General features: G+C 44.0%; 1 long non-coding RNA gene across 1 annotated transcript; it reads left to right on the forward strand.

Moving 5' to 3' along the window:
* The first annotated feature begins 12,221 nt into the window (after nucleotides 1–12,221).
* Nucleotides 12,222–13,973, forward strand: LOC135327852 (uncharacterized). The gene is made up of 2 exons (XR_010388315.1): nucleotides 12,222–13,146; nucleotides 13,698–13,973. It is a non-coding gene; the product is annotated as an uncharacterized LOC135327852 (long non-coding RNA).
* Nucleotides 13,974–14,441: the final 468 nt, after the last annotated feature.

A 14,441-nucleotide genomic window follows, 5' to 3' on the forward strand; every position in this document is an offset into this window, starting at 1 on the left:
AAGGCCTGTGAGAGGCCGTTGAGTCCTGCCCTTGCCCAAGGCTAGGATCAGCCAGCTCTAAACTATTCCTGAATAATGTTTAATCTAACCTGCTTTCAGAAATACCCACAAGCTCTCTCAGCAGTCTATCTAAATGCTTTGTTATCTCTTCTACTTTCTTCAGAAGTTTTTTTTTTTAACCTTGCTGTTGAACTGAAGTCTTCCTTGCTGCAGTTGAAGTGTGACTTTTTGTTGTAGTCAAAGTATGCAGGAAGAATTGCCTATTCCCTACTTCTTAGCAAGTGTCTTTCGTCTGCAAGTTTTGCTATTTTCACAACTAAACAAGCTCCACTTTCTACTTGTTTCCACAGGTCCTGCTTTCTACTTGTCTCATGATTTTCACTGCTCTATTCTGAATACTAATGTCCAAAACTGGACACAGAACATCTCCTTGGGCTCACAAGGCTTCTGCTGAAGGGTTTGATATCACCATTTTTCTGCAGAAGGTCAGCGTCATGGAGGTATTTCTCTTCTTTTTTAAATCCCTCCACAAGGCTGACCTGTCCCCATACCAGCACGCACTACATGTCTGCTTCATGCCATACTCTTACGTTATGTGCTCCAGCGCCCTGACCATCTCCGGGGCTTTCCTCTGGCCTCTCTCCAGTCTCTCTTGTACTGGGGGGACCCCAAAATGCAAACGTGGTCACAGGAGCGATGAACTGAGGGGAGTAACTGCTTCCCTCGACCTTCTCGTGGCCTGCTGGCTACGCTCTTGGGCTGAGCTCAGAAGTGCAGCCGCACCACACGGCCCAGCTTCCCTGCAGGCACACAGCCGGGGCCCTCCCTTGCCCGTGGCTTCTGCTTCCACCCTGGGGAGAAACCTGTTCCTCTGATCCCAGCCCAGGGGTTGCCTGCTGCCAACAGCTCCCCTTCACGTTGAGCTGGTTTGCAGGGCGGTGAAGCCTTACCTGCTCCTAGCAGGAGGTGCAGGGGAGGGGGCACCCCTGCGCCCCCAAGGTCTGTGCTTGTCCTGCCGTATTGGACCTAGCCTGGCAGCAGCTCCTCCAAAAACACCAGGCACAGCTCCATGGGGAAAGGTGGGCGTTCTCGCCCGCACTGCACTCGCCTGCCCTTAGAGAAAAACAGTGCAATTAAAGGCACCAGCAGGTAGGTAAGGGGAGGACAGGAAAGCCCCTCAGGTGCTGTCGCGGCCTCCTTTGCCCTTGTCATTGTTTGTTTCTCCTTGTCATCCTAATTCCAATCTTCTTGTTTTCCCATCTCTCGCCTCCCTAACTCCCCTTACTGCCTCAATCCCCTAAGCAAGTAACTCAATGCTTTACCAAGTACTTGCAGACTTGCATTTATGGCAAGGTGTTTTTAACAGCAGAGGCAATAGTCATCTCCTGCTGCCCCTCAGGACCCTTCACCTGAGGGAGCTGGAGGGGACATGGAAGGGAAGCCTTTAAAAACCATCTTCTTCAAGGATCCCTGTGGGAGGGATAAGCCCCAGGTAAAGCGACATATTTTGCTGCGAGCTACTTTTCTGTCTGGCACCCCTCCTGTTTGTTGCTGGCCTGAGAAACTGGGTGCTCTTCTCTTTTATCAACTCTTGGTTTCTCCAGCTCTGTCCTGCTATAGCAACTGAGTCAATGGGCGGCATGGGACCTCCTTCCCCAGCTCAATGCTGCGGTGGGACGTGGCCAACCCACCATGGGGGAGCAGGGGAATGTGCTGCTGGGGGTTCGTAGCATCTGTATGAAGCAGCTGCCTTCGCCATCCCCCTGTACAGCACTGCTCCCGCAGCCACGTAGTTACTGTGCACTTACTGCAGTCGCCTGGAGGAAAACAGAAAGATATGAAATGACTTTTACTGAATATTTCTGAGATATGGACCATCAGGAATCCAAAATCAGCAAAGCAGGGAACAGGTTTTTCCTGGTGAAACAGTTTGCAGTGGAATATGGCTGTCATTACTTCCTCTTCTTGCTGCTGTCTTACATTCATGCAGGGCCAGTGTCTGCTAGGGAATGCAGCCCCTCCCTCCCAGTTTCAGAGATCTATGTGTTTTTGCCCTGCCAGGGTGGGTTACTGTTATGTTTTCTGTTATATAATATACACCAAGCAGCTGGGTGCTCTCTACCACTGCTTCCTTCCAAAGTGTCTGATAGATATTCACATAGTCATGCTGTTCCTCTCCTTCAAGCCCCACTTTAAAACTAACTTTGCTGTGAGGCAACTAACTTTGCTGGGAGGCGTACAAAATATGCATCTATATTCACTGGAGGTATGCTGAGATAATAGGGAATCACATTTTTCCTTGTGTTTCCCCATCTATCCATCTGTTGAGTCTTTTTTTCAAAGACTGCAAACTTTTCAGGGCCAAGACCATGTTATAGCTCTTTGCTATAAGTGCTTGCTCTTGGCAAGCGATCCAATGCGGTGCAATAATATAAATGATAAGTAGCAGTAAATATAGTATTTCAGTGTATCTGAAGTCAAATGTGAAGGGTCCATCTGGAAGAGAGCACAGCTTTCCAGATTCCATGTCTGAGGCTAGTATGAATCCATCAGACCCGCACTGAATTGCCTCCTTTGGCTCCCAGCTTTTTTGGGAATCGGCACAAAGCTGTGGTTCAAGTCTTCAGTGCAACAGCTGGGTCAAGCCCAAACCCCAGCCCGATCTACCAAAGCACAGGCATTGATCCCAGGGCCCAGGTTGCAGCGTGCAGGAGCCAGGCCAAACCTTTCCCTGCTGAAGGTTGCAGGCGGGGTATGGAGGCCAGGCAGCGCTCAACTCTGGAAAAACTTTCCATCCCACTGTAGCAAGAAGAAAAGTTGCCACCTTGATAGAAAGACGCTTCCAAACGCTGTCTGCCAAAACAATACCATGTCCTATAAAAATAAAACAAATAAGCAGGTAAGAAAATGAAAAAGGGGTCTAGCTGTTGTTGTTTCCCTGTTGTTTCCCTGAAAGATGAGCTGACACTCCCACAAGGTCAGTAAAAGCTTGCAGTATTGCTGCTGATTTTACATAAAGGCATTCAGACTACAACACACAAGGATACTGATTTCAGTAGGAATTACTGAATTTCTAAGTCAAGCATCAAATTACCTCTGAAGACCTGGGCTTTAATTACTGCTGTTACAGACAGCAGCGTAAAACGTCCTGACAAACAGATAATGCCCAGTAGGAGTTTTGCAGATACTTATCAGTGACTGCCTCTGCTTTGAGAAACACAGGGTGTAAAACTGGAGGGAGAAATGGGTGAAGCAGAGGCTGAACGGTGTCAGCCCGCACTGCTGAGTAAGAACAAACACACTGAACACAAACTCACTGGAGTGCTAATGAAAGTCACGGACCCGTATCAGCTACCTGGCAATAACCACAAATCCTTAGCATGTTAGATCCCACTTCTAGGGATCTAACCTGACGGTCAGGTCACAGAAGCTCATGTTGATGCTTTCCCTCCCCTTTAGCACCGCCACAACCTTAGCAAGGTCCCTTTTTTTTACTGTGAACCTGGCAGAGGGTTTAGATTAATGCTAGATTAATAGGGCTAGATTAATGTATCCTGAAAATGACTGCGTGTTGCTTTGATCTTTCGATTTCAGTACAAACGCGGCCTGGCAGAAAAAAAAAAAGTCTGCCATCCCAATAATACTTTGCACTGGCTGATTTACTGTTTGTACTTTACAAATGTGCAGACCTTATGGGAGCCTAAAGAATTTCAGGATGGATGGCAAAGACTAGTTACGACTGGCAAAAATCTGCTGTTTTGCATGTAGTTTTCTATTAGCTTTCTGCAACAGAAAGGAAAACTAAATTAGAGTAGTAGGAATAGCCCTAAAAAAGAATTTGAAGGTGTTATTCTTCTATTATAAACCTACCAAAAGACACTAAATGAAAAACCCAGCAAGTCTGGGAATACAGATCAATAACTTTTCTACTCTAGTAGATACGTGACAGCAGTCATCATCATGTCTCAGGATAATTATGCTAACGTGTCTCTGTGCCGCTCTCACAGTCCTGCCAAAGGCTGGAGCTCTCTTCTTGCCGATTATTTAAAAACTGTTTTGCACTTACAGATTGAAACACTGTGACTGCCATGTTAGAGCAGTGATTCCATCAAGTCCATTTTCAAGTTATTAACATGCCCCAAATTGTCTGCTTCAGGGAAAATGCACTAAACAGCTACTGGGTAATCTGCTTGCAGAGGAAATTCCTCCTGACTCCCTATAATTATGAGGGTCCTGAAAAGGAATATTTCTACCCATTTAAAAATTGGGTTTTAATCCTTGCTATTGTGACTCCAAAATGTATAATTATCTGTACAAATTCAATCATTTTTGATTCCTACTTGTCTAACAATTAGACAACCTGCATTTATTTTAGTCTGGTATACATATTCCTCCCAGTCTCAAAGTTTCACCTTACTCCCTCGAAAAAGATTTGCATTTTGTATAATTCAGTGGAAAAAATAGGCAAGTTTTGTCATGCCAAGTTTACATATTTCAGCATAATCAACACAGACTTCAAGTCCAAATTACGCAAAATAAGCAATTTGATGAAAGTCCAAAATATGTTTTCAGTGGCAGTTATTGAAAAGAAGGAAGCAGAACAATTGCTTTACAAAGGCATTGTTTCTTTTAATAATTTGTGCCACATAAAGAATAGTTTTCACAGTAGGTCATTCAAGAGAGACTTTAGTGGAATGCGATCATTCAGTTTATGCAGCAAAACCAAGCCACCGGGATTTAATTCTGCTGCTTGCTCAATTTTTATATTGTACTCCCATCAGTTGTTAAAGCACAGCTCCTGCTAAGCTGAAAGCATAAAGAAAGAGGCTCAGATCACTTCTGAAAGGCTTGAAAATGTTTTATTCATGTATTTATAGTATATATATTGCAGGGAGTATTGCTAGATTCAAAGGAGACTTGAATGGCCTTTCCTAGATGAGGAGATTTTGTTAGTCTAGAATTTTGGATGAACTGTATAAAATTAATCATGTTTTTTTCTTCAGCTCCAGGTCATTCATTAAGGGCATTTTGATGAAGACAAAACCAGAGCAATTATGCATTCATGAACAGGAAGCTGAGGGCTTCACTTGGAAAACTGAAGGGTGATAACTAAAGTAAGGATCATATGTCTTTCCCAAGGCTACAGCGTAATGGTGAAAACAATGCATCTTAAAGCACATATTGTGAAAAGCCTAGTGCTGCTCTTTAAACTACTGCAGACAAAATGATGGATTTAAAATAACCAGCCTCTTCATCTCCTGGGGAATAGGAGACCCGTACAATGCATAAAATATAGTGTTGGCTATATAACACAGAGCTTTGTGCTGCTAACAGGCAGAGCTGACAGATCCTATTTCAAAGTTATCTTTAATGCAAAAACAAGAAACGCTTCCAACTGTATCTATTACAATAAAGTTGCTGAATGATAACGTCTGCTACCAAAATCATTTCATGTATGGGTAATCAAATCCCTATGAAGCCTGAATGCAGACAAAACGCAAATCACCCCAAAATGCCTCTAATATAGTCACGTTTATATACGTGTCCTTGCTTTCAGATACAAGGTGTCATTGCAAGCTTTCCTGTGGAGCCTGGTGTAACCTGAGTGCAGGTTGACAAGGCTGACTTGGAAAAATGCATGAGAATGAATACTTGCAGGGCCGGGCTTTTTCTCATGAGCCCTTCCACAGGCCAGCAGGCTACATAAGAACTACTCTCTGGAGAAATTACTCCATGTGAAATGCTGTACCAATGAAATTAGACAGCTTGCTACTACCTTGAGCTAGCTTGACAGCATTTGTATTGTACAGGCATATCCTAAGTGTTTGAGGGATTAGGCTAAAAGCTGGGAATGGCTTGTCAAAATAGCACTGAATTCTCATTTGAAGTGTCTTTTCAGGCAACAGCAACACCATGTCTCCATGTGGACAAAGTGGGGTATCCTTGGTGTCATACAACAGCACCACACACACTGCCTTTTCACACATGGAGCAAGGCTTGTTGGAAATGATTTCACCTTGTCGAAGATGGCAAAGCCACCAGCAAAAGCCTACTGGTGTAACAGTACTGGATCTGGCCCAGAGTACTTTACCTTGCAGAGATTTTTGTTAAATGTTCATTCAAAGTGAATGCAGATTTCTAAACCAGTTAAAAACTGTCATTTTTTTAAAAAAAGTGGCTATTCAGACTATGATATAGTGAAGGAAGGAACAGTAGGCTGCACACGGATTGTAAGTGCTCATTTTAGGTTATTTCATTTGAATAATAACACTATACTTTATTCAGGACGTATGTGGCTAGCATATGTTTACAAAGAAAGCAGTGCCATGCATCAAACAGAAGCAGAATTGTTCCAGAGTCATTGCGATATACATTATCCAGACACACTCCAGCTGGGTAGATTCATGAAAGCGAGAGGCATAGGTAAGAGCTGGTTCCATCTACTATAGGTGTCTTTTTTGAAAAATGAAATAGTCACGAAATGCGTAGGCTCCGTTCTCCTCCCTTCCCTCCCGCCTTCCCCTTTCATTAAATAAATCCATCGTGTTCTTTCTCCAGGCAGATTTCTTCATCAGTGATCCCATTGTTCTGTGATGGAACGAGATGGAATAAGGGTTACCAGATCATTTTTCTAAATCACTTGTTTGGGCTGACAGAAACTCAAGAGAGTTTAATTATGCTTAGAGGCTATTAAAAAGCAATCTGGTCTTTTTTCTTCAAAAAAGCATGCCACCAAATAAGCCAACCATCCCAATTCAGTTAAGTATTTAGCAAATGCTTAACTTCAAAGCATATTCCTAAACTTAATTTATTTTACTGGTGCAACATAAAACTAAGGCCCATTGTTGCTGCCTTTCTTGTTCTCTCTTTCTTTGGAATGCTTGCATTTTCAGTTTGAGGTTTTTTTTTAAAAAATACACGGCCAGGTAGCAATCGATGTAATACTTTATCTTCATGTTTTCATCTAGAGCATTCAGAGAGAAGCTAAATAAGGCAACAATGCGCTCAGATGTTCCCAGCAGAGTCCAAGATATATGCAAATGGTGAGCTTTGATAAACTCACTCTGCTGCTTGGGTTTGTTCAGTCTCCTGGAAAAGCAGAGGAACATAATCAAAGGCCTTGCCGATCTGCATTCCCCCCTGAGCCTCAGGAGGCCTCTCAAGGGGCCCCTCTCCAGCTGCAAAATGCAGACTGTGGTACAGCATGTCTAAGTAGCTGGGCATTTTTAGTAGCATTTCTCTGCATTTAAGGAATAGAGATAATCACTCCTTTAGAGCATTGTTGAGCCTGTAAGGGTTACAGAAAAGGAGCATACCTGAAAACCAATGAATACACAACTTCGGAATGACATGAGCTATAAACATTTGGTTTTGAATTTTGAACCAACTGGTTTTTGCTTTGCGGCAAAATATTTCACACATTCCTGCTTCTTCGAGCCTGTGTCCTTCAGCAAGCATGATCAAACTAGTATTATTAAGATATTCTTATTATATTAACATAGTGTGTGGGAGTCAGAAACCTCAAGCAGTTAATCCACCTACTTGATAACCAGAAGCTGAAAAACAACTTTAGCTGTTATAAGGGATATAACTCATTGCCACAGTAAGAAACAAAGGAAAACTCTGTTTAAACACTGTTTGTCTAAAGTGAAAGCATAATACTTAGAAAGGGAAGAGGCTGTAATAAATATGGAAAACTTGTTACAGTTACTAGAGATGTTAATCCAGTCTCACTCATTAATTGCTTTCCGAACAGAGTCCCGACTTGCAATGTCACTAAACCTTACAGAGAGAAATAAAACTAATTACACTTCAGCATTTCTAGACCTTGAGGTTTTTAATCACATATACTGTCTTGCTTAATAGTTCATTCACTTTATGCAGGCAAGTTACAAGTTTTTGTAGGAGTTTTTTGGAAGTGCCTCTAGAATGCATTGCCTGTCCACTGTTTTATTTACAGTTTTTATCCAAAGAAAATCAGTAGCTAATAAATCAAAGCATAATTACACAAACACAAAAATACAATCATCAACATTGTACTGGATACAAAAGATAAGCATAAGGAAATGTCCATACATACTCACTGACATGAATTTGTGTTAGTTTGCTATTAATATATGATACTCTGGGTTGGTGGTAAGGTCACTGAAAGACAGATTTGTATTTAAAAAAAAATTTAGAGAAATCACTTATGCTTGACATTATTTTATACTGAGATATATATCTATACAGAGAGTGATATGATCATATATACTCACATTTGATCACATCAACATTTTTTTTTTATTATTTCTGACAAGGTATTATCATCAAGGTAGTTGAACCTTCCTCAACAAAGCTTGCCTAGATCAAGTACCAGATGCTATTATCCAAACTCTTGGATGATACCAAAACAATTTGTGTGAGTGTAGCAATTTTGATTCAGAAAATTTTTAAAAAGTAGTATTTACAAAGGTAATTTTTTAATTGAGTGATTGAATTAAGATTCTAGTCTTTACATTCCAAACACTTGATCATTTAATTTCTTGTATTTTGGCGTTTTTCTCTCCTCTCCCCATTCCTCCTCCCTACCGCAAATATTAACCAGTGTTTAAAGTAAACCATCACAATTAAAACTCTTCAAAACAAACAGTAAGTTATTCACTTTGTGCCAAAAAAGCAGCACTAGAACATTACTCAAGAGATTCCATAAATCCTTCATAATTAAGGAAAGTTCCAGGAGCAAAAAAAAAGGACTTATACAACTTGTAGAATTTGGAAGGAGAAATAGCGGGGAGAGGAGATGTTTATCCCTTGACTCTATTTTGTCTGAACTTCACTTACAAAAAGCTCCTGGTACTTTTCCCAATGTTTCCGCACCTCATTCCTCTGGCACGTATGGTTTAATGTATAAACAATTTAAATAAAATGTCAAATCCAAATCCCCACAGTAAATAATTCAGCTCTTATGAAAACCGGTGATTTCTTACCATTTCAAAACTCGCTTGACTAGGCATTCAGTTAGGACTTCAAAGTTGAATGAGAGAATTCTTACAAAAATTTGGTGTCTTATCGTTGCAACAAGGTCATACAAATGAAATCTAGAAGAAACACTTTTCACTGTTACTTTGTTTCTTTTGCATACATTCCTACTACCCATAAGTTATAAACATATAGGCTGTATGATAAACAGAAATCTATGAGCTTTTCTGTATTTCCTAGTGGTTCTATGAGCTTGTTGACTTTAATGAATTTAAATGGAAAATATAATCTGTTCAAGTCCTCATTCTAAATGGTAGGTAAACCCTCTAGCCTTTTTCTTTTTTGCTGGAATTCTATCATCCATCCTTACTGGATTTCTTCTCAGCTTTAACTCAGGGGTTTTCAATACTGTCTCTCTTTGCTTCCATCTTGTATTTCAAATTCCAACTGGTTTACTGAAAGAGCTCATCATTTACCTCCTTGCTGAAGTTGGCCAAATCCTTTTCTCACTGGTCAGCTTTGGAAAGTCAGAATACTGAGTGCTTCTCTAGGTCAGACTGGTACTAATCAGAGTATGGAGTGGAACCAAGACGATTCGATGCGGAGTTTGGACTGACTCATTTTCATGCTAGCCATCTCAGATGGTTCAGGAATCTGGGTGGGGAGTGGTAGCTGTTTCCCTGCCAGAGTCTCTTAACAGCAAAGATACAGGAGAGAAATTGAGAGAATGAAAAGGAGACTTGTGGTTGAATGAAGGGAATTTCCATGTCCCTGAAGGGTGGTATTGTTCAGTGAATTTATGACAGCTGACAGAGAAGTGGAACTTGCTGAAGAATTGTTTGAAGGTGTTGGACTTGTTCCATTGGGGTCACAGTCAATCTAGAATGTGTGAAAAAATTATGGAAAAAAAGTTATATTATTATCAGAACTAATAACCTAATAGTAATGAACAATGTGCAGCACCACTCAGTCACACTACTCAGACACAACACACATGAGCAATTGCTGATGCCTTTCAGTGTGCAGTTAAAGCCAGTGTGAGTTCCATAGATGGAACTTGTTAAGAAAAATCTAAAATTTCTAAACTATCACTGGTGTTACATAACTATCACTTTATGAAAACTCTGCACTAAAATGAAAGGTAGAATAGAGAAATAGGTTTCAGTCCAAAACCTCATACAAAGAAGCAAAATATAAATGCTACAAACCTTTCAACACAAAAAAATTTTAGATAACTAACTGCATGAATTCATTCTCTTTGCAGATTAATCCACAAACAAAAATACGAGAAAACGGCAGGGAAGAATCTCTTGATGGACTGTCTCCTGGGTGGGTTTTGAATTCCTTTAAAGCTATGGTTGGGTGTATGTAAGTGGACTTAATATTTCAGCCTCTCTCGTCTCTTATCTCGCTATGGTGGAACTCAACTGTAAAACTGAAGAAAACAATGTAACTATACTGATTAAATCATAGCCTATTATTTTTGGCCTGCTGGAGCATGAAAAAATATAAAAGCGCAATGAAAAGTCTATACAGAATTAGCAAATAAAAGACTGATGCTGTCAGAAAGCAAAAATCAAAAATATATTTTTCCCTGTAATTCTGGCAACCGGGACAGAACAGAACAATTTGATCCCTACACAACTTCTGCATCAAGTTACCTCCTACGCACACACAGGAAAACTTTCAAAGCTAAGCTAATGTGTTCTTTTCTTCCAGTAAAAAAGAGTACGTGATGAAAGGGAGGATGAAAAGGAAGAAAAGAATCGTGTACCTGCTCCACAGAAGTCAGCACAGTTTAGCAAACTTGACTTCAACTCCATGGCACAAACTGGTATTATACAAGCTCTGGTAAACTAAATACACTGTGATAGAGCTAGTTAAAATAAAAATGACGTATTTTAAAGAAAGAACAACTAATTTAATATATAATACTCTCCACAAAAAGTGTCCTTATTGCCTCATTTTTCCAGCGTTACCAAGAATATGCTTTTTTTGAAAAAAAAACAGAAAAAATTACAGTCCCTCAATGCTGAAGCCTAAAGTCAACATTAAATTTATTCAAATATTGCATGAGCATTTTCTTTGTGCATTTTCTACTGCAAAAAGCATATAATAGAAAAACATCAGGAAGAAAGCTTTTGGTAGCTAGCGTTTTTGGCAGCTGGAAACATATTGGAAGCAATCAAGGACTGCGGGATAAAAATCACTGTGTGGAAGTTTCTGTGGAAACCAGCAAGAAAACAACCAATGCCGGACTGCAGAATTAATATCCTATGGGATGGATAGGGACTAAGTCCCAGCCCACACTATAATTTTTCCAGCCAGTCTCTATACCAAGTCTCCAGCAGTATTTCAGACTTGGTTGTTTGTTTTTAAAGTTTTTTTAGTTTTGAACACAAACCCTACACTCGGGGGGGGTGGGGGGAAATTCTTGGGGTTTTTTTTGGGAGGGTGGCAAGACTTAAAGACAAGTTCGGTGGTAGAGGATACTCCACATAGGTTCTTAATGTACATATTGCAAATACTGGTGTGCTCATAGGGCCTGATCCCGCTCTCATCACGGCCACTGGCAAGACTCCACTGAATACAACGGAGAAGGCATAACAGCCTTTTCGTTATACACAAGGAGGAAAAAAAAAAAAGGAGAATGCTTAAAACAACTTCTGGAAAGCTCCTTGCCGTTTATTATTTTTATGACGCTGAGTTACCGACGCTCTTCGAGAGGGGGTCTCTCGGGACCACACGGGCGGGTATGGGGCGTGCAGCGCGGCCGGGCTGTTTGCAGAAAGGCCAAGCGCTACCGCATTCCGTCCGCGCCAGGGTGACACGGCCCGCACAGCGGCACGGGCGGACGTCTGTGCTCCGGGGCGAGTGTCAGCCTCCTGCCATACCCCGGGTCCTCGGAGCTGGCGGGAAGCCCCGAGCCCCTCACGGCCGGGTCTCGCTGCCCTAAAGCTTGTTTCTTCGTGCTGCTGACTAAGAGAACCGGTCCGCTCCCCTTCAGTGGGGGAATTAACGCTCCTCTGCCACACGCTGCGGCGGCGAGCGGCAGCGCTCCCACCGCTCCTCCGCAGCTGCCCCTGAGGATCCCACCGAAAGAAAGAAGCCGAACTCCAGCTTTACGTTTTTATTGATCGGGGTAGCTCAGGACACCGCCAGCCCCGGGGCTTGTTCCCCTCTCCCGGCGCTCCCTCGCCGCCCGCAGGGCTCCTGGCCGAACCCCCCGCCGCCGCCGCCGGCTCCTCGCGCGGGCGGCGCCGCTCCTCCCCAGCCGGGGCTGCCCGGGCTCGTCTCCCTCGCCCCACCGCCGCAGGGGGGGAAGCGGCGGGGAGGCGGCAGGGGCGCTGCCCGCCACCCACGGCCGCCCGACGGGCTCCGCTCCGCGCCGCGGGATGACGGTCGCACCCCCCTCCTCCAACGGTCACTGGCCCAACGATCACCGGCCCCTCAGGAGCACCCCGCCCCTCCCCCGAGGCGACGGCCGCGGCTGCGAGGCGCCGTCCCGTGTCGGGGAGGCCGAGGAGGGTCTCGGCGCGGCCGCCCCCTCTCCGTCTCCCCCCGGCCGGCAGTGGGGATGCGCCGCGACTCACCTGGGTGGGTAGGAGGAGCGCCAGGAGCAGGAGCCCCAGGCCGAGCCGCGCCGCCAGCGCCGTCCCCATCGCCCGTCCGCTGCCGCCCCCGCTGCTGCCGCTGCTGCTGCTGCTGCTGCTGCCGCTGTGGCTGCGGGCGGGCGGGATACACCGCCCAGCCGCGCCCGGGCTTTTTATGGCAGCGCGGGCTGCCGTGCCGCCCCGCCACCGCCTTCCCTTCCCCTCCCCTCCTCCTCCTCCTCCTCCGCCCCCCGGCGCGGCCCCCTCCTCCGCTGCCCGCCGCCCCCACTCCGTGCCCGCCCCCCGCTCCGCGGGCCTCTGCCCCGCTGCTCTCGGCGGCGGCTGGGGGCGATGGTCCCCGCCGAGGCCGGCGGGCCGACGGACGTTGCGCTCACCCTTCCCCGGTACTGCACTTCGGGCGGGCGGTTCCGTCTCTGCCAAGCGCCCGTTCCGCGCGCGGGCAAGTGGGCACCGGCGCAGCGCCGGGGAGGTGGAGTTGCAGCTTACTCTGGGGAAACGTTTATGAAAACACCAGGCTTTTATTTAAAAAAAAAAAGAATCACCGGGGAGGAAAGGAAGGCTAAAGAGAGCCGTGAGTATTTCTAAATGACGGGAGCAACGGGCCGAGGGCTGAGGCGCTAAGATCCCCTCTTTCATCTGTGTCTGGTTCAGAGCCCCTTGCCTAGCGCTCGGGCGCCAAACCACAGGTTGCAATCCAGCAGCTCTGGGCATCTAAATATTTTATTATTTCGTTATGTCTTAAAGGCTAGGAAACCTGTGTAACAGAAGGAACAGAAGGTTCTTACATCTGTGGTCTCTGCATGGGGAAGGAATTTCGGTTCTAGCTGATAGTACTGCCAATATGGCAGCTATACTGTATAGCGTCACTCAGCTGGCTGAACAGATCCTGCCCGCGCCGCACCAAATCAGCCAGAGGATTTCGGGAAACAGACAGGTTAACAGCAAGTTTGTGCCCACTTTATAAAGTACATAAACTGGCACCGATGTGTTGATTGTATTGAGGCAAAGTGGTTATTTCCATTTAAAAAGAAGCAGATGCCATGTTATTTTTAGCTCAGAATAATCAATGGATTCAAAAACTGGATATATCTTTTTTTTTTTTTTTTTTTTTTTTCCCCACAGAGCAAAGCCTGAGAAGAAAATATCCACGTTCAGCACTGCAGACTTTACTCACCGCCTTCAGGAGCAGGACTGCAGGCTGCTGTTCAGTAGTTCCAGTGGACATTGTTCAAGCTGGGTCTTGAGGCACAGGACACACTGCAGAACCAGAGACTGGGACTTATATTAGGCAAAAATATATCATTCTAAACCCAGCCCCACCTTTATCATTTCCAAATCCCTGACAAAGCTCTAACTGTTTTGTATTTCAGGGAATAAAGGCTTTTTTTGCAAGCTGTATCACCCAAGATATCAACCTTTATTTTATACCAAGATGAAAGAGAGATCTTCTGAGAGCTACATTAAGTCTGAAGCATTCCAGAAGTAGCATTTCTCTGTTGTTTTTTTTTTCAAAAATCCCTGATCACAGCAGAATCCAGTTTCTAACCATTAGATGCATAGTCATATTTAGTATATAGAGTAACTATGAGAATAGTCATCAAATTGAGGATCATATGTCTCTGAGTATTTGCAACTTGTCTGCTGAAAGCTGATTACAAGAAGTTGGGTTTTCATGGTTATAAAGATTTAAAGAATCTCCCATCTTGTATGGGAGAAAAGGAACTGATACAGCTATTGCATGATCCTCTAGGGATCATGGCTGGCTGTTTTAAGTTAGAGCAGCATCTGAGATACTCTAATATCAAAGCTGGGATAGTTGAGAATCATGGAATAATAATCAGATGGTCTTTTCGCATTCTCTTTGCC

Source organism: Dromaius novaehollandiae, chromosome 3, assembly GCF_036370855.1.
Source record: "Dromaius novaehollandiae isolate bDroNov1 chromosome 3, bDroNov1.hap1, whole genome shotgun sequence".
Lineage (NCBI taxonomy): Eukaryota > Metazoa > Chordata > Aves > Casuariiformes > Dromaiidae > Dromaius > Dromaius novaehollandiae.